Below are 26,729 nucleotides of genomic sequence, written 5' to 3' on the forward strand. Positions count from 1 at the left end.
GGAGGTGTCAGAGCCTGAACCTGTGACCTCAAACATGCAAAACACGAACCCTGCAAGTGAGCTGTGATCTTTCCCCACATGTTCAGCCTACTACACTCAGCCCAAAATATGTAAACAAGCTGGGGCTGAGATTTCTACCAGAGCCTAGTGTGGGTACTTCCTCCCCCAATTGCTTCAGTAGCCCTTCTGTATGTGTCTGTATGTTTTTTGTGGTTCCCACAACCTAGCTGGTGATATGGCATATGTGTGCCTATAAACAATCTCGGCGTTTTGGATGTGAAGACTCCACTGACTCTTTCTGCTTTAATGGGCTAAATATGCTTTTTGGCATTCCTTGTTTTGTGGGGGGAAATCATGGACTACAGGTATTGTATCCCACCTTTCCCCAAAACGTAGGATGGACCAAAAAAAATGTTTAAAATAAAAGCTCAGACAAAAAATATCAAGACCTATGATGTCCAATGAATGCTTAAGGTACATTGCATTCTAGTGCTAAAGGTACTACATGCTTTTGTTGTGAAATATGTGTCTGGACAACAGGCAATGGAATACAGTAATAATGACGTTAAAACATTTTGAAGCATTTAGATCAGGATCATTAGACTGACCTAGTAGGGTTGGGCTTATGGATTTGGGCCTATGAACTACTCAGCACACTTGAAAGAAACAGAAACTACTTGGTGCTTGTTTGGTTGCTTGACCTACGTAGTCACTTGCACCTGTGCTAAGAGGCAATATAGGATTCTAACATTTGATTGTACTGATATTTTACACATAGGTACATTGCAATTGTTAATGCTTAATGCTTTAGCTTTAACTGAATCTGAAATGAGGTGTGGAATTGTTTCTTCTTATATTGCCTCCAAAGTGCAGCAGCACTGATTCTGTTGCTCTTCCTGGATTTCAGTCCTCCAAAGAGTAATGGAAGGATATGCACTGAGGCTGTTTTGAATAGACCACTTTAAAACTGTATCCCTTGTCTTTCTCAGGCTGTATTTGTATCCAGTTGAAACAAGGAAGATGCTCATAACAGGCAATTTCTTGGCTTTTTTATGTACTGTAAATAGTGTGTATACCAGACGGGAGAAGGAAACAACTGCTTTCAAAACAAACTATTCTCACCCAACTATAGTAAAATTACATGCTTGGGAGAGAGAGGGTTTTTATCATATTTATTAGCCTGTGGCAATTCTAAGTGAGTAAGACTTGGCTAAACTACTCATGTTTTCAGGTTTGTTTCCAAAAGGTTGCAGGTCAAATATTTTTGGCACATACTTCATAGATGTCAGTTTCATCTCTTCATTACCACATCTGTAATTACATATAACATGCATAGATTATAGATGAAACCAAGATTGCCTTTAAAAAAAACACACCAGGAGGAATTCTATATGTTGCATGAGATTAAATTGTATCAGCTAGATATTCATATTATTTTTCACCATGAAATATGTTTCTTTTCTAGATGTGCAGTGGTGGAAGGTTAATTAGAAGATTGCCCTGAAAGTTTTATAAGTGAATATTTCATAACAAATATAAGCCGGGCATAGGTACTTCTGTCCAGCTTCTGTAATGATAATGATAATTAATAATAATATATTACTAAATAATGATTAGCATTTGTATACACTTTTTGAGTGTACAAAGCACTTTGCATATATTATATTGATGCAATTCTTACAACAACCTGTAAGGTAAATAATAATAACTAGCTGGCCGGCCCACCTACTGCTGCTGCTCCTCCCCCCCACGCCAGCACGCCCGGCTTTCTGGCTAATCGGCCGCTTCCCCCCCGCTTCTTGCCCCCCCCGCTTTCTGGTGAGTGGGTGGGCCGGCTTCCTCCCCCCGCCCCTGCCTGTTTCTTGCCCCCACACAGTGGTTTCTGGCTGGCAAGCCGGCCAACTGGCTGGCCCGCTTCTTCTCCATCCCATCCCCCCTCCCACGCTTTCTGGCTGGCTGGCAGGCCGGCCAGAAAGCTGGCCCGCCACCTCCTCCTGCCCAGTCCAGGTAGCAGCTGCTTCCTCCCATCAGCCAGGCTGGCCTGCCGCCACCTCCTGCTCCCGCTGGCCGCGTCAATCCGCCTCTTCCTCCGGATAGCCGGGCCACCCGCCGCTGCCTCCTGCTCCCGCCAGCCAGGCCAGTTTGGCCTACCGCTGCCTCCAGCTAACCAGCTGCCACTGCCATTGTCTCCCCGTCCCCATCACTGTCCCCCAGGCAGCTGCTCTCGTGAGAGCTGCCACACATGGGATTAGCAACAGGCACGTTTAGGAGAATTATATATATAATTATTGCCATAATGGAGATGGCAATATCAATGTATACTTGAAGTTGGGTTCTTTTATCCCAATTTGCATCACTTTACACTTGCCAACATTGAACTGCATTTGCCACTTTGTCACCTACTCCCCCAGTTTGAAGAGATACTTTCAGAGCTCCTCACAATCCGTTTTGGATTTCACTACCCGAAAGAGTTTGGTATCATCTGCAAATTTGGCCACCTCGCTGCTTACCCCTGCTTCTAGATCATTTATGAATAAATTAAAAAGCACTGGTCCCATAGAGATCCCTGGGGGACTTCTTACTTCCCTCCATTGTGAAAATTCTCCATTTATACCTACCCTCTGTTTCCTGTCTTTCAACCAGTTAGCAGTCCACACATGTACTTGTCCCCTTATCCCATGACTGCTAAGTTTTCTCAGGAATCTTTGATGAGGAACTTTGTCAAAAGCTTTTTGGAAGGCCAGGTAGACTATGTCAACTGGATCACCTTGATCCAAACACTTGTTGACACTCTCAAAGAACTCCACAGGTTTGTGAGGCAAGATTTACCTTTGCAGAAGCCATGCTGTTTCTCGTCCAGCAAGGCCTGTTCTTCTGTGTGCTTTAAAATTTTATCCTTCCGGATGCTTTCCATCAATTTGCCTGGAATGGACGTTAAGCTAACTGGCCTGTAATTTCCCAGATCACCCCTGTGTAGGTAATTGAAGGCACCCATACTTACTCCCCTGCCTGTCCTTGAGGCCTCCCTGATTTGCTCCTGCAACTCCCAGTCACTGTCAACGTTTTGATCTGGAGGGCAATAGTACATCCCTAGAAGCACGTTTCCTTTCAGGCCTTGTATTGTTGCCAACAGGGTTTCTGTGGAGGACTTCGGTCCACTAGGTTTTCTACCTTGTTAGATTCTATCCCTTTTTTAACATACAGTGCTACTCCACCTCCAAGGCACTCTTCCCTGTCCTTTCTATAGAGTTTAAATCCAAGGATAACAGTGTCCCACTGGTTCTCACTGTTCCACCATGTTTCTCTTATGCCCACTTTATCTATTTCTGCATTAGCAACCAAGCACTCCAGCTCACCCATCTTGGTTCAGAGGTACAACCAATGCTTGGTTGCACTATCAAGCTGAAGTTTTTAAAAAAATGATCTTGGGTGTTCTTGATTATTTGGTGTGCTTACTGTAAGCAACAGGCTTCTACTGTCCCAGAGAGAGTTTGATTCTACTGTAAAAATGGCATAGACTGGCACTGGAAGGCGGGTGAACCTACAAAACAATGCCATTATAAAAACAGACAAAAGGGGTGGGTTGGGGGGAGGGGGCTCTCTAGGTCTTATTCTTGTAGTACTGATTAGAAAGTCAGACTGATCTCTGGTTATAAGGTCTTAGAAAGAAGCATCACAAGTTTACAGCTGCTGCTTCTATTGTCATCGGTAAGGAAGTGCCAAATAGTGAGGCAAAAGCAAATGAATCTACAAAACACCTGCCATTCTCTGGCTTCCTAACAGGATAATGAATCAAGCAACTTAATAGGCAATGCAGGCCACCTAGTAACAGGTAAACACAGGGTATGTTGATTTAAATCAAGGGAATTGTAACTATTGGTTTATATCAAAATTAAAAACACCAAGAGGAAAGCCTGATTTAAATCAAGCCTTAAACCTGACTTAAATCAAGTTTCCCACTGATACTAAGTCATCTATTTCTTAAATGATCATGCAAATCTATCACTTAAACAAGTTAATTTACAACTTAGTAGATCATGTAGGAGGGTAAACTTTGTGGAATTGTTTTAGTTAACTTGATTTTTTACTAACTTTGGAAATAGTGTATAATTCCTGGGGTTTTTTTTTAAAATGTAATCGATACCATTATTCATTACTTGTGTCAAGTTGCCTTGTATCTCTTTGCTAACACTTGACATATTTTCTAAACCCAGGAAAGTATTTCTTCAAGATATTCTCAAAAAAAAGTTCTCTTTTAAGCCTAGAAGCCATGATAGTGTTTCTGTGGCAAAATGTGGGGAAGCTGTATACTGAACAGTGTCTTCCCTTTTACTTTCCATGGTTTCTTTCTACCCCATCCCCTTTCTTATATTGTCTCCCTGCGTTAACGAACGTCTCTACCTTGGCCCAGTCCCACCACAAACAACATTCCTGCTATTCAGTCTGTGTCTTTGCAGATGTGACTTTAGTCTGTTTAGAAACAGAAACTGAAAGCCTAGACATGTCCAGTAGCAAGAGTTGTTACTGGAAAGTGCTAGGTAGACCAGAACCCTTTTCATGAGATGAAACTGAAGTGAAGAATGCCCATGTTTGACTGATAAGTAGGTAACTTGTATGTTGGAGAGTCATTAATTCATTTTTAAGAAACCATAAGTGTAGGTGTAGCATGTTAGTTATGAGATTTGATTTTAATTATAGTTTTTTTAAAAAAGAGAAATTTGGTATCTTATTTACCAAATTAAAAAACCTGACTGATTTGACTTTAAAATATCTTAAAAATAATTTTTTAAAAAGCACCCTGAGTGGGCACATGCATACTGTCTTAAGTTACTGAATGAATGAATTCATGAATTCACATATTCAGCAGAATGAATGGTCAGATTGCTTTGTGTCTTCAGTGCATTTCTGTTTTTGCCTCTGGTGGAGATGCTTTCTTTTGGTGGTTGTCTGTGTCAATTGGTGCTTGTTACTTTGCTTCCACAACTGCCTGATACACCTCTTCTCTTCTTGAGACACTGGCCTAGTAAGACCTAGATAGTAGACACTGGCCTGGGTCTGGATTATATCAGATCTCTTTGCCAGCATGGCATAGTGGTTAGAGTGGCGGACCGGGAGGAAAGGGAAGACCCGAGTTCAAATCCCCATTCAGCCATGAAGCTCACTGGGTGACTTGGGCCAGCCATTTGTCTCTCAGCCTAGCCTACCTCACAGGGTTGTTGTAAGGATAAACATAACCATCTACCACTCTGGGCTCCTTGGAGGAAGAATGGGATATACATGTAAATAAATATTTTTTTAAAAAAAATGTAGAAAACTAGCATGCTAGGGAGAAGGAGATTCGAGTATGTCAGGGAGAAGCATTCTTACATGATTAGACATCTGCTTCTCTATATACAGAGTTTTTTATTTGTTCATTCATTTTCCATGGCAGGCCTTCAATCACATGAGCCCCAACTGGCAGTCTGAAATTGTACAGACCAGACACAAGTTATCATTTCCATGAGAACTAGGCCACTCTATGGTCTTGACTGTGTGAATTGGTCTGTTATAATCTTTGTTGTCATATGGTCTTGCCTTGCATCAGGAGATTGGTCTAGGTGACTTTTGTTCATTGCAGCTTTATCATATTTATCAACTTTATCATGAAATCAACTTTATCATGAAACTATTTGTGCTGTCCAGTCTACAGGACTAACACAGGGAGTCATAATACATGCACATCTCCAGACTGGGATACTTTTGTAAGCAGTGCACACTAGTTGATTAGCACATGGTACAATAGCTGGTGTGCAAAGATTTTATATGTTTTCTTGTTTGTTCGAATTCCCTGGGCAGTCAGATGTCCCAGAGGCAATACTATTCAGTTTAGGTTTTTTTGGATGAGAAAATACTGCAGACTTTATGATGTCTTTGTAATAATTGTAACTAGCTGGCCCTGTGCAGAACATCTACGTCCTAGTTCTCCATCTCTCACCCCTCCCCAGACAATCCGGCTCCCTCCCCTGCCTCCCCCCTCCTTAAGATGCCCCCTGCCATCTGAGATGGCAGCAGAAGTGGCGTATCCTCCCCCACTCCTCCCCCAGAACTCTCTCTCTCCCCCCCAACTCCCTCTCTTGCTCCCCTCCCACAATTCTCTCTCGCACGCATGCTCTCCTTTCACAACTCTCTCTCTTGTGCATGCACCCCTCCCACAACTCTCAGTCCTGGGGAGAGAGGCACTGTGGCGGCCTAAGTTGGCTCCTACCACCAGCTTCTGTCCTGTCACCCTGCCAAGTCTCTTCATGAGGAGGATGGCTAATTTGGGCGGGCGAGCACACCGAGGGCTGGCCTCCATCACCCTGCTGAGTCTCCTCACAAGGAGAATGGCCGAGCTGGGGCTTCCCTTCCAGCCTGCACACATGGCCCTCAGGGCACTCTTCCGCCCTGGCTGTCATCCTCACAAGGAGACTCAGCAGGACAGTGGAGGACTCTGGTCAATGTCTTTTCTTCCTTCCTTCCTTGTTGCCACAGTGCTGCCTCCTCATCCTCCACTGCTGCCCCCCCGTCCGCCGCTCAGCCTACTTCATGCTTTCTCTCTCCTCTGGATAGCTCTCACGAGATGTGCCACAGGATGTGGACATACATCCTACGACTTTTAAATATAAAGACATATCAGCAATGCATAGTGGAAGCAAATCGGTGTTTCTTCCACAGGGAGCAAATCAGTTGATCCCTGCAGCAGATTCCTAGAAATCATCTGTTTAAACCTTTTCTTCTTCCAAGACTGTACCCCAGCTTAGCTAACAGTTTAGCAACACTCTCAGTTCTCTTCTCCAAATTCAAATTATCAACTGGCTATTTGTCACGTACATCTGCAGAGCACAGGTTTCAGACTCCACCCCTACAATACATTGCCCATTCAGGAAAAACACCCATGTAATTGAGACCATTAAGTACTTTTGTCAAGTCTAATACTCCTATCAGGTAACATCTGAGGCAAAACCATACTGGTAGTAATGTGTTGAAAGTAATTGGAACAGCCCAAACTAATAGCAATACTGTTAAGGGAGGGAATTCATTCACTTCCAAGACCATTTTTGGCAAAGTGAGATGGGGAAAGATGGAGAACCGTGTTTTAAAGCACCATTCTTAACCACCAGAAACCCTGTCTATCTACTTTCTAGTTTGCAAGCACTGGTGGATGCATTAATGCCACATGGAGACCACTTAAAATTGCTGTACATGGTGTCATAGGAACATAGGAAGCTACCATATAATGAGTCAAACCCTTGGTCCATCTAGCTCAGTATTGTCTTCACAGACTAGCAGTGGCTTCTCCAAAGTTGCAGGCAGGAATCTCTCTCTTCCCTATCTTGATGATGCTGCCAGGGAGGGAACTTGGAAGTTCTGCACATTACAAGACATGAGCCCGGTTCACATGTTATGTTCAGGGCTCATGCAGTCTATGTACAGTAGATGCACAGACAGTTATTCTCACAACCGTATTCAGATATTATGTTGGATGTGCATAAAAGTGTTCGTACACATGTACATTTTCTACATGTCTTTGCATGTGTTCATTTTAAAAGTGAATGAGTCGGGTCTTCCTCAAATGCAGGCTACAGATAGGAAGTTTACTACTGCATGTGTGCTGAATATAACATGTGAATAGGGCTTGTACTTCCTATATATATGAACTGTAGAGATTATATGTGTTTTAAACATAATGAGGTAAAATTTCAGTTGTGTGGAAGCAAGGTAGGCTACCTTGCTTCCACACAATGAAGCTGTTCTCACAAGCAGCCAAGCTTGGGCTTGGCTACCCATGAGAACTGCCAGGATCCACACATATCCATGCAGCTTTGCTGCAGCACCAAACTTGGCTTCCAAGCCCAATTTTTAGCTTGGGTTAACTGAGAGAGCACTTCATTAACCCAAGCTCCAGGATCATGGGTCAGTACTAGGGATGTGCAAACAGGTTCGATATCAAGCATGTTCAATGTCAAACCAGTTTGGTTTGACTGTTTGGGGTCGAACCGAACCATCCCCTGTTCATTTTTTACTTACCCCCTTCAGGGGAGTTGTTGGAGGAGGTGGTGGCGGGGTGTGTGTGTGTGTCTGTGGAGGTTCATTCTCCTCCCGCAGGCCTGAACAGACAGTATAGGCATGGAGGGAGACTGGCGGAGGGAGGGGGAACCTCCACAGACCCCTCCAACAACTCCCCTGAAGGAGGTAAGTAAAATAACAATTTTTTAAAAAATAAAAAATAAAATGTTCGCGAACCAAACTGGGGGGTGGGTTCAAGGGGGTGCCGGACTGAACTGGTCCTGACTGGTCCAGACCTGAGTCCGGTCCGGTTTGGGTCCGGACTCAAACTGAACCGAACCTGCCAGTTCCGTGCACACCTCTAGTCAGCATGGGTTGCTTGCCACCCGCACTGACACAGAGACGGGTGCCTAGAGTGCCTGTTCCCCATGAGAATCTCCCAATGTGCCACACTCATAATTGTGGGATTCCCCTGGCCTCCAGAATGCTGCACCAGTCACCACCATAGTGATCATGTGCGTGCCGGCACAGCTGGGGCGAGTCCGGGATCGTCAGTGGGGAAGGTAAGCATAACCCTGCCTCCCCACCACCACTTGCATGATTGTGTGAAAGGCCCAAATCACTTCTATCTAGGTTTTCTTCCTACCTTGCTTCCACACAACCAAAAACTGGGAGTACACACAGCTCCCAAACTCAGGTAGAACACAGCTTTTGATTGTATGACTCACCTCAATGTGTGAGTAAGGCTATTGTGTTCAATGCTTGAACAGTAGTACACGTTGTATCCGTACCCTGCATTTGAGGGGATCTGGACCTGAGTTCACTTTTATGAGTACATGTACAGTCATACACACACACACACACACACACACACACTCTCACTACATGTGTACATATGGTACATCAGTTCTGCATGCCCTCCTTGTCAGTTCTACCCAAGGGATTAGGTTCCATTCTTGGCAATGAAGCCTGTGAATTTGCAAAGTATACTTAGCCCTTAGAATGCTTCTAAAGTGCCAGTTACTTGGTTGTTAAACCTCTCCTCCCCCTTTCTTGCCGTAGGTTATAGTGAGGGTGGAGTTGAATCATTGGTTAATCTTGCTCATTACTATTATATTCACATTAATGGCTTTTCGGGAAGATTGGCTTGTAATAAAACACAGGCTGGCACACCCTACCCTACTGAATATGTGTGTAACAGTCATCCTGTCAGTTTCACACACACCCTGCTAAATCACTCAAAGCAGTAGGTAGCTGTTCATTCAGCTTTTAAAATTATTTGCTTTGGGAATCTTTGAGCCAAACTAGACATGATGGGGACAGCCACATTTGTTCTTCACATGTCTGCCCTGATACTGTAAGTGAGCAGGGCTGGGGAGAAAAGTGCCTCAAGCAAGGAGATTAAGATAGGGGAAGAGCCCTGGTTTGGCTCCTCTCACCCATGCACACATTTTGTTGAAGAAATTGACCCTACCCAACTCCGCCCGCTCCATACGTGAACAGGCCAGGCATGGGACTAACAAACATGGCTACTCCATCTTGTTTGGTTTGCCCCTTTGTTTTATTTGCTGCAAGTATCTGTAGTAGGGTCCAGGGCTTGAATTCCTAAATATCAACACCAGGTCAGGATAAATCCATGCTAAATTTCTGGATGTTATGATTTTGGCAGGTGTTTGGAAGGTGAGCTGGATGTTACCTTACTTGTTACCCCAATACTTACCTATGTAAGAGAGCCCCTGGTGGTAAAACTGCCGCCCTGTAACCAGAAGGTTACAAGTTCAATTCTGACCAGGGGCTCAAGGTTGACTCAGCCTTCCATCCTTCCGAGGTCGGTAAAATGAGTACCCAGAATGTTGGGGGCAATATGCTAAATCATTGTAAACCGCTTAGAGAGCTTCCAGCTATAGAGTGGTATATAAATGTAAGTGCTATTGCTATTGCTATTGCTATGGTTTCCTGCTAACATATGACAGATGGGCTTTTTGGTTGTGGCATCTAGAATAGATAAACTTTATTACAGTCTTTTATTACAGAAACACAAAGAAGGAACATAATGTCCCACCTGTTGTAAAAGCAACAATATAGTTTTTACGGATAAACAATGAATAATTAGTAAATTATTCCACTGCATTAGTTGTTAGGTGTTACATATATTCATTGCTATTATTTATTACATAAGTAACGTTGGCTTGATGATCTGACAAAAGAAATTAGAGATATACTTCATCTTCTTTGCCTAGTATATCCTTAATCAGGGGTAAAATTAACATCTCTTGTGAGTCCCTATAAAAAACATGACCTACATCCTCTATGGCTTCTAGAATGTCAAATGCAATCTCAGGAGAAATACACCTGACCCCTCACTGCTTGCTTCCAGAGGCTGTTTTTGTGATATGTCCTCTCTAAATGTGCTTTTCATCTCATCTCATCTATTTTTATTATGTTTTAATCTTTTAAAAATATATCTTTTTATCGTATTTTAATTTTTTGTGTTGGCTGCCTTGAGTTTGTTTGAAAAAAGACAGGATGTAATGTTTTAAATAAACAAACTCAAGGCAGCTAACACAAAAGATTAAAATACAACAATAAAAATATAATAGAAATGTAATAAAATACAACAAAAGTAATAAAATCAACAGCAACATTAGCTTAAAATTCCACAAAGCAGAGAGCGATAAAAACTACAGAGAACTAACAGGTGGTAGTAGCAGCATTGGGGGAGGCCTGCCAGAATAAAAATGTTTTTAGTTCCTCTTCAAAAAAAGGATATGAAAGGGGACACCTGAAGATCAAGTGACAGGGAGTTCCAGAGAGAGGGGACTATGAGAAGGCCTGCTCATATGGAAGGAGAACTGGTCTTGTGGTAGCAAGCATGACTTGTCCCCTTTGCTATGCACCCTGGTTGCATATGAATGGGTAACTGCATGCGTGAGCACTGTAAGATATTCCCCTTAGGGGGTGGAGCCACTCTGGGCAGAGCATCTGCATGCTTGGCTCCCTAGCATCACCAAGACAGGGCTGAGTGAGAGAGAAGCTGCTGCCAATCTGTATAGACAATACTGAGCTAGATGGGCCAATGGTCTGACTTGGTATATGGCAGCTTCCTATATTTCTGTGTCACTACCAGCTGAACTTCAGAAGGTGGTAGGACAAAAGAATCTCTCTGAACCAGCATTTCTCAACGTGTGGGTCCCCAGATGTTATTAGACTTCAACTCCCATAATCCCCAGCCCCAGTGGCCTTTGGATGGGAATTATGGGAGTTGAAGTCCAGTTACATCTGGGGACCCACATGTTGAGAATCCCTGCTCTGAACGATCTTATGGGGTGCATACATTCAAGTGACAGCGGTCTTCCAGGCCACTTGGTCCTAAACAATTGACTGGCTTAAAGGCCATAATCAGCACCCGAAATCATCCCCAGAAATCCAGTGATAACCAGTGGAGTTAATACAGTAGCAGCACAATATTACTGGAGCTTTTAGTCATCTGCTGCTTATATGTGATTGTTTGGGCCCTGTTTAATTTATATGCTCCTTATATTGTTGTTTATGATATATTTGGATGTGAGATGTTCTGGGCAAGAACCAGACTAAGTTAGCCATGGCTAAATACCTTTAAAGGAATGAGTTAACTCTGTCATGACTGATTTAAGTTCCATTAATTTCATTGGGTCTTAGTCATAGCTAGCCAAGTCTGGATCCTGCCCTTTGAGTATGTTTTAATTCAAAAAGGTAGGATATAGATTTTAGAAATAAAAATACAGTAAATGTGGGATATAAAATAAATTATGTTTAAAAAATCAATTCATCATTATTATTCCAGTTGTGTGTATTTAATAAATTGGAAGGAAACTTGGACTTCTGTTGAAAGCCAGTTGGATTTATCAAACTGAGGTGCTTTACGCAAGCTGTGTGAAGTGCCGAGAGGAGGTTTGCAGGGAGAGAGGCTTTCACCCGCTCTCCCCGCAGACAATCACTTACCCTTCGCTGGCGAGTGGATTGCCCTCCCAGAGGAGCGGCAGCTTTCCTGTGGGCCGCCTGCGCCTCACCCGGTAGCTCGGGTTGTTGAGTGAAGGAAAGCATTGCTGGAAAGCACCCCAGCATCTACTTGCACCATACATGCAAGTGTACGGTGCATTTTTGGGATCCCCCCCCAAGTGTGTTGGCCGTGGCTGCAAGCAGCCGTGGCTGATACATGATCTTGTAAATGAGGTTAATGGAGAACTTATTAACACACGTGTTACAATTGTTAACATGTGTTACAATTAAATACATTCGTATATTGCCAGATGTTCAACATAGGCACCTTATTGGAATACTAAAGGAAGTGTTCAATAATGTGATAAACAAAAAGTATGTTCCACTTATCGTTGGAAGAAAGGAGTATCTTCAATCTTTACTTTCTCATTTCCTGTTGCAGAAATACTCCAGAACCAATTTGCCTTTGTAACCCTGTGACTGAAACTTTTCCTCTGCTAGTTAATAAATTAAAGCTTTTGTTGATTAATCTACCTGTTAAATGAACCAACCCTTGCAGTCTTGTTAATAAACTGAAGCCTCCATGATTGTTTTAGGCTTTCATGTAGGACCTCTTCAGACATCCTAAAATCCTCCATATGGAGCAATTCATGGAGAAAGAAATATCTGACCCAGTCAGTCAATCATCTTTATTACAGTCCTAGACCCACTGGGCCAACAGGTATCACTTCACAGCAGCAATTCTCATATATGCATTGCAACCACTTATTTTTTAATTCTCTGCTGTGCAGAGGATCTTAACATCTGAATTTTCCCATGGATTTTGCACATCTTTTCTATCTGTTTGCAATTTGAGGTACATAGGATGCTGCCTTATACCGAGTCAAACCATTGCTCTGTATTTACACTCAGGGGCGTAGCTATAATTGAGCGAATTATAGCTCAATTATAGCTATTATAATTGAGTATTATTATTTCTATTAATTCTATTATTAGAATTATAGCTCAATTATAGCTATTATAATTGAGTATTATTATTTCTATTAATTCTGTTATTAGAATTATAGCTCAATTATAGCTCAATGGGAGGGCCCCCAGATCCTGAGGGCCCTCCAGCTCTACCCCTCCCCATTTTCTGCATTATCTTCCTCACTCTAGGGGCCCGCCAGAGAGAGTGCTGAACACGGGCCCACTCACCCCTAGCTACGTACCTGTTTACACTCCAGCCAGAGGCAGGCAGTGGATATCATAGAAGCCCGTCTTCCTCACGTGCACATTCTCCTTTTCCTCTGGCAATTAACTTCTGTGCTTTGTGTCTGAAACGAAGAAGACAAAGCACAAAGGTTTGCTGAAAGATAGTCAGAAAGACCAGCTGGTGATGCTTAATGCTGGCTAGAGAAGAGTGTTGAATGTTGCCGGGAAGAAGAGAGGTGGCGGTCAGCATGGGGCTTCCAGCCCACAGTGAGTCTAGCAGCTGAGGGCATGGCCAGTGATATATGAGTGGAGCAGTCACGGCCTGGCTGATGCAGGGGGTCTGGCCAATTTCACTTTGAGTGGCACCTCTCCTTGAGCTGCCCCTGAAGACTTGGAACACCACTTCTGAAAAGTTGCCTGGTCTTCGCCGACTGGCAGAGGCTCTCAGGAGTTTCAGACAGGAGTCTTTCCCTATACTACTTGGAGATGCCAAGGATTAAACCTGGGACTCTTGCATGCAAATTAGAGATAGTGGCAATAACCTATGGCCCCTTTTCTGTCACATGTTCATTGTGGAACATTTTGAATGTACTATCTATATGTAGTGGGTACAGAAAAGTTGCACAGAAGAGTGTGTGTGAGAGGGGGGGGGGAAGGGAGGGAGGGAGGGATTGTGGGGGGAGATGTCTAACACTTCCTGCTTTTTGTCAATAAGTCAGACAATAGTATTTACAAGGTATGATACCTGCATGCTGGTGGTGTTTAGAAAATGGGTTTAGTAAATTTATTCTTTTCCTCCCCACCCCTCCCTATTCATAATGTGGTCTCTAAAGGGCAAGGCTTCTCATTTGGTTAACAGTTATCTGCAACTGCTTTCCTTGGAGGATCATTACACCAGACATGACTCATCCAATTGGCATATGACATGATTCCACTTAATTTGCATAGTGAAATTGTATAGCAATGCTGTAAAACTGGTTTGAGACTATTTCTTCCCGCACACCATAAGTTTGTCAGATTTCATTACTGGGTGCATGCTAATTAAATATAGCTTGCTCATAATAGATGTAAAATTATATAGTGTGTATACCTATACATGCATATATAGACAGACACATGCTTGCTCCTTCCTCACATGGGCATTCTTTTTGGTGTTTTTGGAAGTGTCCTATCAAAGGCTAGCCAACCTTGATTACAATGGGAAGTCTTGGGGCCTTTCCAGGCAATAATTAAAAAGAAAACAACTAAATGATTTTTTTCTTAGTACTATGTTCATTCTAGCTTCAGTTCAGCTGCTGTATCCTGTCCTCATGTAGTAGAAGTGGAGAAAGTGTCATGCCATGCTGTAAACATTGGTTGTCTTGCATTGGAGGACTTTCTGTTCTTCACAACAGATTTAAGGTTGCAGTCTTATGCACACTTTAATGGGAGTAAGTCTCAGTTGAAATAGCTTCTGAGGATTCATAGGATTCGGCTATCAATCTGCTTTGAAAAAAGGTGGTGGAAATGAGGAACTCATCTCCACAAAGGCCCTTTACTGCCTCCTATACTGCCAGTACTCTACACTAGTCTGTGGAGTACTGCAGATATGTTTCAGGGTAGCTTTTTGCTGAGCAATGACAATGCCACTGCTCAGTAAAGAGCTGTTCTGATGGCATGGGTGATAAAGAGGCAGCTGAGACATCTTGCTGCCCTGAGGCAGCATCTTGCTTCCCCCCAGATCTGCCACTTGAGGCAACCATTCTCACATTGCCTCATGAAAGGGCCACTCCTGCTTCCAGGTATGTGGTTTTTTATAAAGAATATGAGAACTGCAATCAAGGAGTTGACATGAGGGCTCAGCAGAGGAAGGGAAATGGCTGGGCTAAACAGGGGAAGTAATTCTTATTATAAGTAAGAAGGTGTGTACAAACACATGTGAACATGATGCATGCTAGTTCCTTCCTATTATGACCTGTTCAGAGCACGGGGGGCGGGGGGAGGCGGTGGTGCCACTGAGGAGAGTGCACTCGGCTCCAACTGTCCGCCTCCTCGTGAGGAGGATAGCCGAACAGGCGACAGGGGGCAGGGAGGTGAGAATGAACTGGCTGAAGGGATGTGGGGAGGGGGAGAGCGAACTGGCCAAAGGGGTGGGTTGGAAGAGCGAACTGGCCGAAGGGATGTGAGGGGAAAACAAACTGACTGGAGGGATGTGGGAGGAGAATGAACTGACTGAAGGGATGAAGATGAAATGAATTGGGGGGAGAGAGGGAGAACTAGGGGTGCAGATTCTGTGCTGGGTCAGCTAGTTTTAATTATTTGCATTAACTATTTATTTTAATGCATATATATATATAAATTGTAAACTACAAGACCTAGTTACAAGTGAGATTTAATTGTTCTAAATAAATAAATAGAATTTGGAAATCATATGTGTGGCGTAAACAAGAGTAAAAAGGTATCCTATTCTGAAAGACGTTTGATTATTTAAAAACTTTTGGGACTTGTGTTATTTTTCATTTACATCTTAGAATCACTGCTTACATTTAAGTGAGTGCTGTTGCCATGTGATCAGATCCTGTGGCTCCCCAGTAAAGTCTGAGTTAGGGAAGCACACATGCAATGGTAGTGTCCCACATCAGTGCTTCCCCCTTTTAAGATAGTGTTTTGTTTTGTTTTTAATTCCTGCAAATTATATATTGCATGCCCTTGCGTATATGCTATCTCTGTGTGTGTGTGTGTGTGTGTGTGTGTGCGCGCGTGTGTTTATGTGATATCGCATATCACCTTCTCTGTAGCTGCTCCTGGACTGTGGAATGCACACTCGCGACAGAAATTAGTGGTTTGGGTTCATTGTTGGCCTTCAGGAGAGCCCTTAAAACGTATTTGTTTGGTTTTGCCTTTCAAGGTTTTTAACTTGTTCTTAAATGTTTTAACTTTTTAAACGGATTTAAACTGTTTTTAAATTTGTTTTATATTGTTTTAAGCTGATTGCTTAAAATAATTGTTTGTTAGTTTTTGTGACAAAAATTTCAAGAACACCGATTGCCTGGACAAATCAGAATTTGATTTTTTTAAAATAGTAAGTTTCTACTTATACAAAGCAAAATGATATAGGCTATCATAGAGGGTATGTACATTAAGAAAAAAACCAAGAGTAAAATATTTAAAATTATCATTCTTGCAGCACACTTGGTCAGTCAATACTGACCAAAAGTAAAAGTAAGAACTGCTTTAATAATGTATCTTTTGCCAGAACTCTACCTTTAATTTTAAACGATACCTTTTAATTTTAAAAAGAATTGGGCAGCTGTTCTGAAATGGCCTTTAGTACACACAAGTCTTTCCTGGACGCTGGTTGAATTCAAACTAATAATGAAAATATAAAGAGTAGCTGAAATCAACTTTGACTGGAGCATTATCAAGTAGTACCATCTCCCCCACCCGCTGCCATCACCTCCCCTACAATGTAATTCTGATCTGACCTTTGCAGGACTCTTAATCTAACTTGTATCCTATCACATAGTCTTCAGGTCCAAGTGCTAAAGGCTGTAGATTCATGAGCTTTAGTATGTGCTAGGGGAAAAAGGTGTATTTCATAGGCCACCCTATTCATCGGAACCATGGTGAGTGGTGGTAATAATAATACTAATTATACTGACACAGTAGTGCCAGTATAGTTAAGATGATGAGTTGTTTCAATATTATAATCATATAAGTATATGCTGAAGCATAATCCTGTGCTGTTTTGAAAAAAATCCATGTAGTTATTTAGCCTCCGAAGTCCACATTGTAACAAGGAATATCAACTGAGGAGGACACAGATCAGAGATTTTCCTATTCCGGGTTCTGAAGCTGGAGCTGGGAGGGGCAAGTTCTGAAGAGTGATTTTATGGTTCTGAATTTAGCTGCCTGATAAGGAGAGTCTAGGAGCACTCAGGCACTTTATGGTTAAACAATTGTTCAGTTCTCTTTTTCCTTTTATGAACTTTCATTGTCTCCCACCACTGAGGCAGGGGCTAGGTGGCAGAGTACCTTGCAAGGTAATGTGTGTCAGTGGTAAGGTGTTTGTACAGTACCTAGTTAGATTAAGAATAATTTGCTAATTTGCTGAACTATCTGGAACAAATAACATTCCACGGTATATTTATTTAAACTTTATTTAAATATTTAAATATTTAAACTTTATTTAAATGCATGAGATATGCAATTCTTATAAAATAAAAAAATGAATCACACTTTGTTTAGATGATTTTTTTTTAAAGGATGTCATTTATGTCTGCAGTCTGACAGCAATGTTTCTGTGTAAGTGAATGCTTGATATGAATCTTTATCTTCAGAGTACTGTATTTCCATCCCTAGAAGAGAATGGGAATCCTCTGTAGTTGCTGGGCTTTGATTTTCAATCAATTTGTTTGAATCAATTTTGTTGTCTTTCAAATATTAACTTCTGCAGAATGCTACTGAATAAACCTAGTGCTCTCTTAGCTAATTTGTGAATTGTGCATTAACAGATTCTATGTGTCTCAAGTTGGTTGATTGTTTGAAATCGTTTGTCTAGAATTTGCCAGAGCATAGAAAACATTCTTTTATTTGAACCAACTTGAAAATAAGTTGATGAAATATGGCAGTCATTCATTGCTAGTTTCATTGCTAGTTAGCAACAAGCTCATTTCATTATCTGTAGGTCTTCTGGAACATAAGAATTGCCTTGCTGTCAGATCAAAGGTCCATCAAACATACTAGGGTCATTCACATGATTGAAAACTGGATAGGACAGGTATACCAGGAGCTATGTGCACTTCCATTTTGTGATCGTGTGTGTGTGTAGCGGCAGAAAGGTAGGCGGTGCCAGCAATCATCGTCAGCTAGCCTCCAGCTGGGAAGTAGGGCTTTTCCTTCTATGTCATTCAGCAGCTGAGTACAGCTGCTGGGTAGGATGGAGCCTACTGTGGATACTGTGGTGTTTTGCCTAGAGGAAACTTTTCCATTGAAGGAAAGAGGTGCAGCTCTGTCTCACACTCTAGATGCTCCCAAGAAGTCCACAAGAAGACCCTCTGCTTTTTGCCTCTATAGACTTATAGTGCCTGTGGTCATGGAAGTGACATTTCAGGTCTCTGGATAATAGACCTATCATCTGTGACTTTGTTCTTATTTTTAAAAACCTGTATGCTTGAAGCCATCAGCACATCAGTTATGTCTTCTGCCCACTTACATAGCGTGGGTGAGTATTATTTTGGAATTGTTCTCTGTGCACTAGAATGGCTGTACGTTTTCTGTACCCACTCACAAAAATAGAGGAGAGGGGAAAACCAACCTCACACATAATAAAATATTAATGTGCAAACCATTTTGTAAAAGTCAATTCAAACGATGAATGGTGTGTAGAATGTTGGGAACATGACATTTAGGAACGTAGTTTCTGTTTCTGATTAGGTGACCTGTGAAACATGTATGACTCAATGTACTCAGTGACTTATTTTTTTTTTAAAAAGCTAATCCTTTAGACAGGCCATAGAAGAGAAATGTTGAAGACAGTCCATGGGTTCTTTTTCTCCACATGGCTGTATGTTCACATGTGCGCGCGCGCGCACACACACACACACACACACTTACTTTCTCCTGGTGCTTAACTCATCCATCTTTTATGGTGGTGTTTTTATAATCTCCCATGAAGACCACTAGAAAACTGAATCAGTACATGATAGCAAAATGGAATATGCTGTATTTTCATCTAAGGGTCAGATTAGATGTGAACCTCCTCTGATCCAGCTTAATCTATTTAAACTAGTGGGGGTGCAATTGAAAGTGCAACAGGGATGGAGAGATCAGTCTCTCCTGCCTAAGCTTTTTACCCAGAAATGTTACTCTCTAGCAATCTCTCCCCCCCCCGAGGGAATTGCTTCCAGCTTTGGAACCCCACCAGAAAAAGCTGGGGTGCAGCAGTTACAGGCCAAAAAGTACAGGTGGAATGCAAGAGTTGTTTCTCTCTCCCACCAGCCCATGCTGCTCTTTAAATGGCATTCCCCTGTTTTATACAGAGGAGCTGGTTGCAGACCTGATTTTGACAGACAGTCCTGTCACCACCACATCTCATTTGGTCTGTAGCTGGCACAATACTGCTTTAATTGTCAAGAGACTAGACAATTAAACACTGGAAATCACCTTTCGCTCCAAGAATTGAACTATGGATGGAAACTCTGTTAGCTGAGGCAGGGAAGGAGCATACTGCTTTCCATAGAGAGGCCAAGCCACACTTTTGCTCTGATGTCCATAACAGAAATGAGTCTAGAGGGGTCTGAATGCATCACTTTTTAAAAAAATGGTTTGGCTTTAAAAAAAATTTAAAATAACACCCCTCTCCTAAATATTTAAAATTCCCTTAGGGAAGAGGCAAGCACATTATCTTTTACTTTTAATCTCCCAATTCTCTGTGCTCACGTGGATTTCTTGTGGAGATGTATCTGGGAACAGGCAGGGAGCAATTGCAAAATGGTCTGGTATTCAAAAAATAGAATTTTTGAGCTCTAGATGGGAAAATTTCCTCTTCCTCGTGACCTCTAATCATGCTGTTCTCTCCTTATGTGCTCCTCATTTCCCATGTCACTGCTTCGATCACATCACTACTCTGTCAGTTTTTGGAAAAGTTGTCATGTTGACATGAAAATCAATCATGCACTGAGGATTTTTTAAAACAAAATTAAGCAAATTAGATGTTTTGGATGGGTTTGTGTAATTTATTATGCATGTGGATTTGGGTTGCAGAATATGTACAAACTGACTCTGATTAGTCTGGCATCATAGTGTTTACATCACTTCTCAGTACAGTTTGGATAAAGGAGACTGCCTGCTGTGGAGATTGCCTAACTGGAATACAAATGTCAACACTGATAGTTATCTACTGTACAGGATTTGTGTGGGAGTAATAATTCAGTAATAAAATAGGTCAAATTAATTTCACTGCTTTAGGGGATCTCTTACAATAACTATTTTGTAACAGCACATTTGACAGCTTGCTCTGTGTTATAGTGTAGATAAAGATAATGTGATATATTTCCAGTGGTAAATGAGCTATTGTAAGAAAGTACCTATTGGCTGAGGGCTTCAATACTGTCTGTCTTCTTTCATATAGCATCCTAGCAGGGGTCTTGATACTTTCCTGGTTACCATGTTGTATGAATCTCAATCTACGGAAACAAAAGTTAAAGTAAAATTGCTGCAGAACTCTAAGAACCTATCTGAGTTTGTCACTAAAAAACAAAAAATCAGGAAAACCTTAAAGCAATGACTGATGTCCAACAGTGACTTCCTTCTTGTTTTCTCTCTAACATACAATGCTTGGTGGGCATATAGGAGAATCCCACAACTAGTTCCCTTCCTAGAAGAAAATGGGAAGTCTCAGCCAACTAAGTAGCATGAGTGGAGTATCCAGTAGTCAAGAGGGAAACACTTTTAGACTCCTAAGAGCTCAGATATATTTTCCATGGTCTTAATGTCTCTGTGCATTTCTTCCCTGCCCCCCAATGTCCATGACTTCCAGCTCTCTTCCTGTAGCCAGTGACAGACATGTTGAAACAAAATATCCATGTGTTTAAAAGGGAGATGGGGAGAGCACCGATTTTGTGATCAAAATATCGAATTCGGCTATTTCCACATGCAGTGTTTCAGGGATTTAAATGCACAGTTCTCTGAATGTATATTTGAAGATCTCAGTTATATTTTAATTCAGTACACTTTATTGATACAACCTTCATGGTTGTACCAGTCTGAAGAATTTATTGCATTCATTGGTTACGTAGAATAAGCAGTGAACGTAAACTATGCTTACCTTTTTAACAGTCTAAATTAAGACTGTTAAAAAGGTAAGCATCGTTTACGTTTTTAAACAACCTTTTCCTAAAGGGTTGTGAATATTTTTTGTAGTGGCAAGGGGACCAAAGCAGGAACTATCATAATCTAAATTCATCGAAATACCTGCATATTGCTACCCACTAAATTATGAATCTAGACCAGGGGTTCTCAACCTTGGGTTCTCAGTCGTTGGTGAGCTACAACTCCCATCATCCCCAGCCACAATGGTCAACGTCTGTTAGCTATAGGATGATGGCAGGTGTAGTCCAACAACACTTGGGGACTCAAGGTTGAGAACCCCGGTCTAGACAGAAAGATCCAGCAGTACTTCCCAAAGATGCTGTGCCAAGTTTCCAGAGGAAGAAAGTTACACAATTATGGGGTAATTCTCATTGACTTTGTCTCAATATGTACCAAAGTTAATGGAACATATGCAGGAAGAATAAAGGAAAGGATAACGGAATAGGAGCAGAGTGCATTTCTTTCACTACCGAGTAACTTCACATACTAGAGATTAGAGGAAAGGGCTTCCGGACAGACTTGAGCCCTGGCTTAAAAAAAATAAAAATAAAAATTAAGTACTGCGTTGTCTGTATGAAGGTGGTTCCTCAGATGTTCTGAAACTGTACTTGGGATGGTCCTAGATTGTGTTGTCTTCACTTTTCTTTTTTAAAATTAGGTGATTGGGGGGGGACCTTAGGCTGATTATTCAGGGAGGAGGAGCATCCTTTTTCTCTTCCCACTGCACTTCAGTGAGCTGGAAGTCACACTTGCCTGTTTGGCTGGATCACTTTATACATCAGCCTTTGGCAAGCAGATGAGGGATGAAAGGTACATATTCTGCACTGAAGATAGATGCAAAAAAAGTTCCTTTTAGTTTCCTCATGAGTTTCCTTTCTTCGTGATTTCTCCTTGTAATATCCTTGTCATCAAATAACTCCCCCTCTTTTTGCTTGGCTTCCTGTTTTGATGTATAAAATGCTTCCTTTCAATTTTTCTTCTTCATTTGGACAAGAATGTCCTTAAGCCAATTCTGCTGTAGTGCAAAAAGGAATTGTTGTCTCCTTCAAAAGTGCTTTCTTGGCCATTCATAAGTCCTATTCTCATGGCCAGTTTTTTGCATTGTTAAGTCACCCTAAGGTAGCTTTTATATCTAGTGTTTCTCAAGAATGGGTGACTGGGCACTCTTTAAAGGTCCCCCCCCCCCATTTAAAGCCAGTTCTAGTAAGAACTAATCTGCCTACTTTCCTTTCACTAACTCTACAACTGGACTAAACTTGATTCAAATTAAGATCTACAAGTTAGGATTCTTACACCTCAAATGTTCACACGTCCACCATCTTGAAATGGGGTGAATGACATCATCACAAATGACACCATTGAGGTGTTCCTATATGTCACTCATTACAACTGTACCTCATTTGGTTCAAATCGTTTAGAAAGGTCACAAGTTAACCCACTTGCATCTCAAACGTTCATGTGCCCACCATCTTGGATTGGAGTAGACCATGTGCCCCTACAGCTGTAGCAAATTTGGTTCAAATTGGTTAGGCGGTTCACAAGTTAGCCCACTTGCACCTCAAAAGTTTACACATCCACCATCTTGAATTGGGGTGGATGACATCATCACAGACTATGCCACTGAGGTGTCCCTACAACTGTATCCGATTTGGTTCATATTGGTCCAGGCATTGCGAAGATGATAGAGGGACAGGACACATACACACGGACACACAGAATGCCGGGTGATCTCATAAGCCTACTGGAAAGTAGGCTTAAAAAATGAGTAGAAATCACAGATGATCATACATCAGTCCACAGTGAAATCTGATTGGCTATATTGAGTTGTGATGTCATCCTATGCAGTGAAACAAAAAGAAAATTAAGTGCATTAGAGTGAGAACAATGCTTTCTCACTGTTTTTCCAACAATTTACAAGTTCTTTTAAAATTATTTACAAAAAAAAACCATCAAAAGGGAGACCTTTTTTAAAAAACTGCCCTCCTTCCAAAAATTTGTTCAAAATTAGTCAATATTTATTTTATACCTGGATCTTCAACAATCTATCTCTATAATTTGCTAAGATATACCCTTAGCTAATTTCATGTGTGGCAGCTCTCATGAGAGTTCGCGAGCGAGCTGCTGGGAACAGGTGACTGGAGAGCGGGGGAGGGAAGAACAGGCGATGGGAGGAGGAACAGGCAAGTGGGGGTGGGGAGCCAAAGGCTGAGTGCACTAGCACACTCTGTGTGGGTTCAGCTAGTATATATATAATACGCTAAGGATGCATATGACAAGCCCCGCCCACACAGTGCTTTACCAATTGAAGGTAACAGAGCAGAAGCACTGTGGTGATTGGGCAGTGGGAATTCTATATGCAGATAGGGATGAGGAGGGGGTTGGGAGTGAGCGAGTGAGTGAGCGGTGGGGAGGGGGCAAGCAGGTAAGCAAGTGGCAGGGAGGGGCAGCTTAGAGTGTATGGCTGGCACTGAGCAATAAAGCAGGGGTTGTGGTGGGGGGCAAGAAGAGCAACAAATTCCTAGTGCACAGATGTTCTGTGTGGGTTCAGCTAGTACAATTGATTCTTGAACAGGTTTCTTTGAATTCTAAAGAATCCCTATACTGATTAATGTCATGAAAAAGTGAAAAAGAAAATACCAATGTTGGTATGTTCCTTTTGGTAACTTTTGTTTTGGTCATTTAATTCTAAGATATCTCATGCAGAAGTGTAGTCTTCCTGTGAAATCTACAAAAAGGGATCTTCATTGAGGCTTTGTAATATGAAAATGTAAATATATTATTCAGTTAAAAGCTAGGTGTGAATAGATCTATGTTTTTAAATGTAGAACATAAGGAGAACCCCTCTCTGTCATTCCAAAGGGGTTCTTGTGTGGTCCACCACCCTGCTTCTGACAGAGGGTGCTTCCAGGAAGGACATAAAGAAAATGGCTCTTTCTCCATTCTTTCCTCACCCCTTGCAACTGGTGTTCAGAATTACACTGCCTTTGAATCTGAAAATTCCTTTTCACTATCATGGTTAATAGTTGTTGACAGTCCTTTACTCCATAACTTCCCTGTTAAAGCCATATGTTAATTGTGTGAAGAAATTCTGTTTTTGTCTGTCCTGAATCTTCTGCTGATTAAATTCATTGGGTAATCTGAATTCTAATTTTATATATACAGTGGTCCCTCTACTTACGAAATTAATCCGTTCCAAATGCACATTTGTAAGTCGAAAAATTCGTAAGTCGAAAAGCGGTTTCCCATAGGAATGCATTGGGAACGGATTAATGCGTTCCGGAGCCTAGAAAAAAGACCCAGACCCCCAGTAAGCTTGCAAACTGCACAGGAACATTTCTTTTCAAGAATAAACAGGCAGTAAACAGGCAGGCAAGTCAAGGAAACCGCATGTAAAATTTGTAAGTCGAGGAAACCCCATCTAAAAATTTGTAAGTCGAGGAAACCCCATCTAAAAATTTGTAAGTCGAAAAAACCGCATCTAAAACCGGATCTAAAACTGCCGTTTGTAACTCGAAAAATACTTATGTCGAGTAGTTTGTAAGTCGAGGGACCACTGTATATGAATGAGGGACCCCACTATCTGCCTCCTCCATACCATGCATAATTGGTTGACACCCCTAATTTTAATGGTTAGATGCCCTTTAAATGCCCTGATTGTATAGACAGTAATTAAAATGTGCTAAGTGTTATCTCACATGTGTTAATTTTTTTAGTATTTGTGTTAAAGCGTTGCTCTGACTTTTGTACCAATTGTCCTATAATAGCATACGTTTGAAAGCAATGCTGTAATGTGGTTGGGCAGGAGAAAAAGAAATCTGGGACGTTTCCCAGCAGATAGTAATAAGTTTTTTTCTTCACTCAGGATGCTTAACATGCTGAGAGAGGTTCATAATTATTATCCTAAGATTGATGCTTTTGGTGAGAGTGTAAATTTTGTCCAGTAGTAATCCATTAAGAAATCAATAATCATCCTATCCTGAAATACAGTTTGTGTTCCAAATTGTGTATGAGCACCAAAGTTTACCCCTCCCCCTTCCTAGGTCAGTGTCTTTGGCTTCGTCAGAGAAATGATAAATAGGTATATGTTGCTGCTGCTGAGATACAAGAAAAGTTAACTGACCTTAAGCAATGCTGAGGCCTTTTGATGAGTCTTACATTCTAACCCATGCATTCCACTTCTTTCTTCTCAACCTTATATTTGTGCACTGGCTCTATTAGAGGGATGAAAGATATAGTGCACAAATCAGGGTTTGGATTGAAAGTGGTTCCCCACTAGACCTTTTCACTTCCTACCACACTCTTGTCTGTTTCCATGGATATACAGTTTTTGAAATGGCTGCCTTTTATAAATATAAAGTTATATGTTAGCAAGAAGCATAATTCAATCCAAGTTAAGGATGTTTAAATATCATTGGTTTTAATAAGATGTATTTAAGTATACTAGCTTAATCCACACAGAGCATCTGCATGCTAGTACTTGATTGCTCCACTTACCCCCTGCCACAGCCACCCTCACCTGAGATCTCTCCACCCTCACCTGAGCCACACTCCTGCTCCTCTTCCTCCATCCTGTTGCTTCCATCCCCCACACCCCTCTGGTCACTCCTCCATCCCTTTTCTCCATCCCCCTCACACCCCTTCGTCGAGTCTGAAGCGTTACTGGTGCCCATTGGCCAAGCTGCAGCCCCCTGTCCCTAGAGACCTCCCCACCCTCACCCAAGCCCCGCTTCTGCTCTTCCCCACAGGAGCATCAGCAGTGGTTGACCAGGCCTTTCCTCGCTGCCACCACTGCCATGGACGCTCGTTCCCCGTTCCTTCCCTGCCTCCCTCCCTCCATGAGTGGCCTCAGTAGCCCCAAACAGCAGCAGTGGTTGTCTGGGCACTTCCTTGCTGCTGCCGCTGCCATGGCTGCTCGTTCCCCTCAGGCCGCTGACAGGCTCGGGCCCATCCCTCACCCTTTCTTCTTTCTCTTCCCCTTCCCTTTTCCCCTCTTTCTCTCTTCTCCACTCATTCTCCCCCACTTCCTAAGTTAACAAATCTTGTTCATCTTGTTTCCTCATCTAATTCACACAACAGCAGCCTGCTTCTCTTGAAGGGGCTCTTTCCTCCATCACGACCCCTCGATTCCTCTCCTCTACAATTAAGAACATCTTCCAACTAGTAACAGTTGCACTCCAACTGACCTTAACCATCACAGGCACCTCCCCCTTTCTGCATATGGAATCCCCACTGCCCAATCACCATGGTGCTACAGGCCACTCCTATCTGCATATGGAATCCTCACTGCCCAATCACCATGGTGCTTCTGCTCTCACAGGCTCCTCCTCCCTATTTGCATATGGAATCCCCGCATATGGAATCCCCACTGCCCAATCAGGTGCTTCCGCTTGCGAACTCTTGTGAGAGTTGTCACGCACGGGACTATCCACTGGTACGCCTTAGGGAATTAGATAGGTAGATAGATAGATGTTTACTCGATGGAAATAAAGTCACTTTTATAGAGTTAGATATGTCACCTTTATGCATTCTGCAAGTGTAGAACTTTCATGCATGCTGTGTACTGTGTAAGCCATCATTCTCAAACTCTCTGTGGCAGGTTTTCCCTAGGAAGCTACAAGAAGATAGTAGTAGAGTATCTGAACCCCAGAAGTCCTACTGGAGAATAAAAGTTCCCATATGTT

General features: G+C 42.1%; 1 protein-coding gene and 1 long non-coding RNA gene across 9 annotated transcripts in view; one reads left to right on the forward strand and one right to left on the reverse strand.

Moving 5' to 3' along the window:
- Positions 1-26,729, forward strand: part of IKZF2 (IKAROS family zinc finger 2) — a 168,206-nt gene that overhangs the window by 5,828 nt on the left and 135,649 nt on the right. The gene's annotated exons all lie outside the window — the stretch shown is intronic.
- Positions 1,185-20,357, reverse strand: LOC128340885 (uncharacterized). The gene is made up of 3 exons (XR_008314059.1): positions 20,265-20,357; positions 13,215-13,319; positions 1,185-1,311 (listed from the first exon to the last, which is right to left on the reverse strand). It is a non-coding gene; the product is annotated as an uncharacterized LOC128340885 (long non-coding RNA).

The sequence above is a fragment of the Hemicordylus capensis genome, chromosome 1 (genome assembly GCF_027244095.1).
Source record: "Hemicordylus capensis ecotype Gifberg chromosome 1, rHemCap1.1.pri, whole genome shotgun sequence".
Lineage (NCBI taxonomy): Eukaryota > Metazoa > Chordata > Lepidosauria > Squamata > Cordylidae > Hemicordylus > Hemicordylus capensis.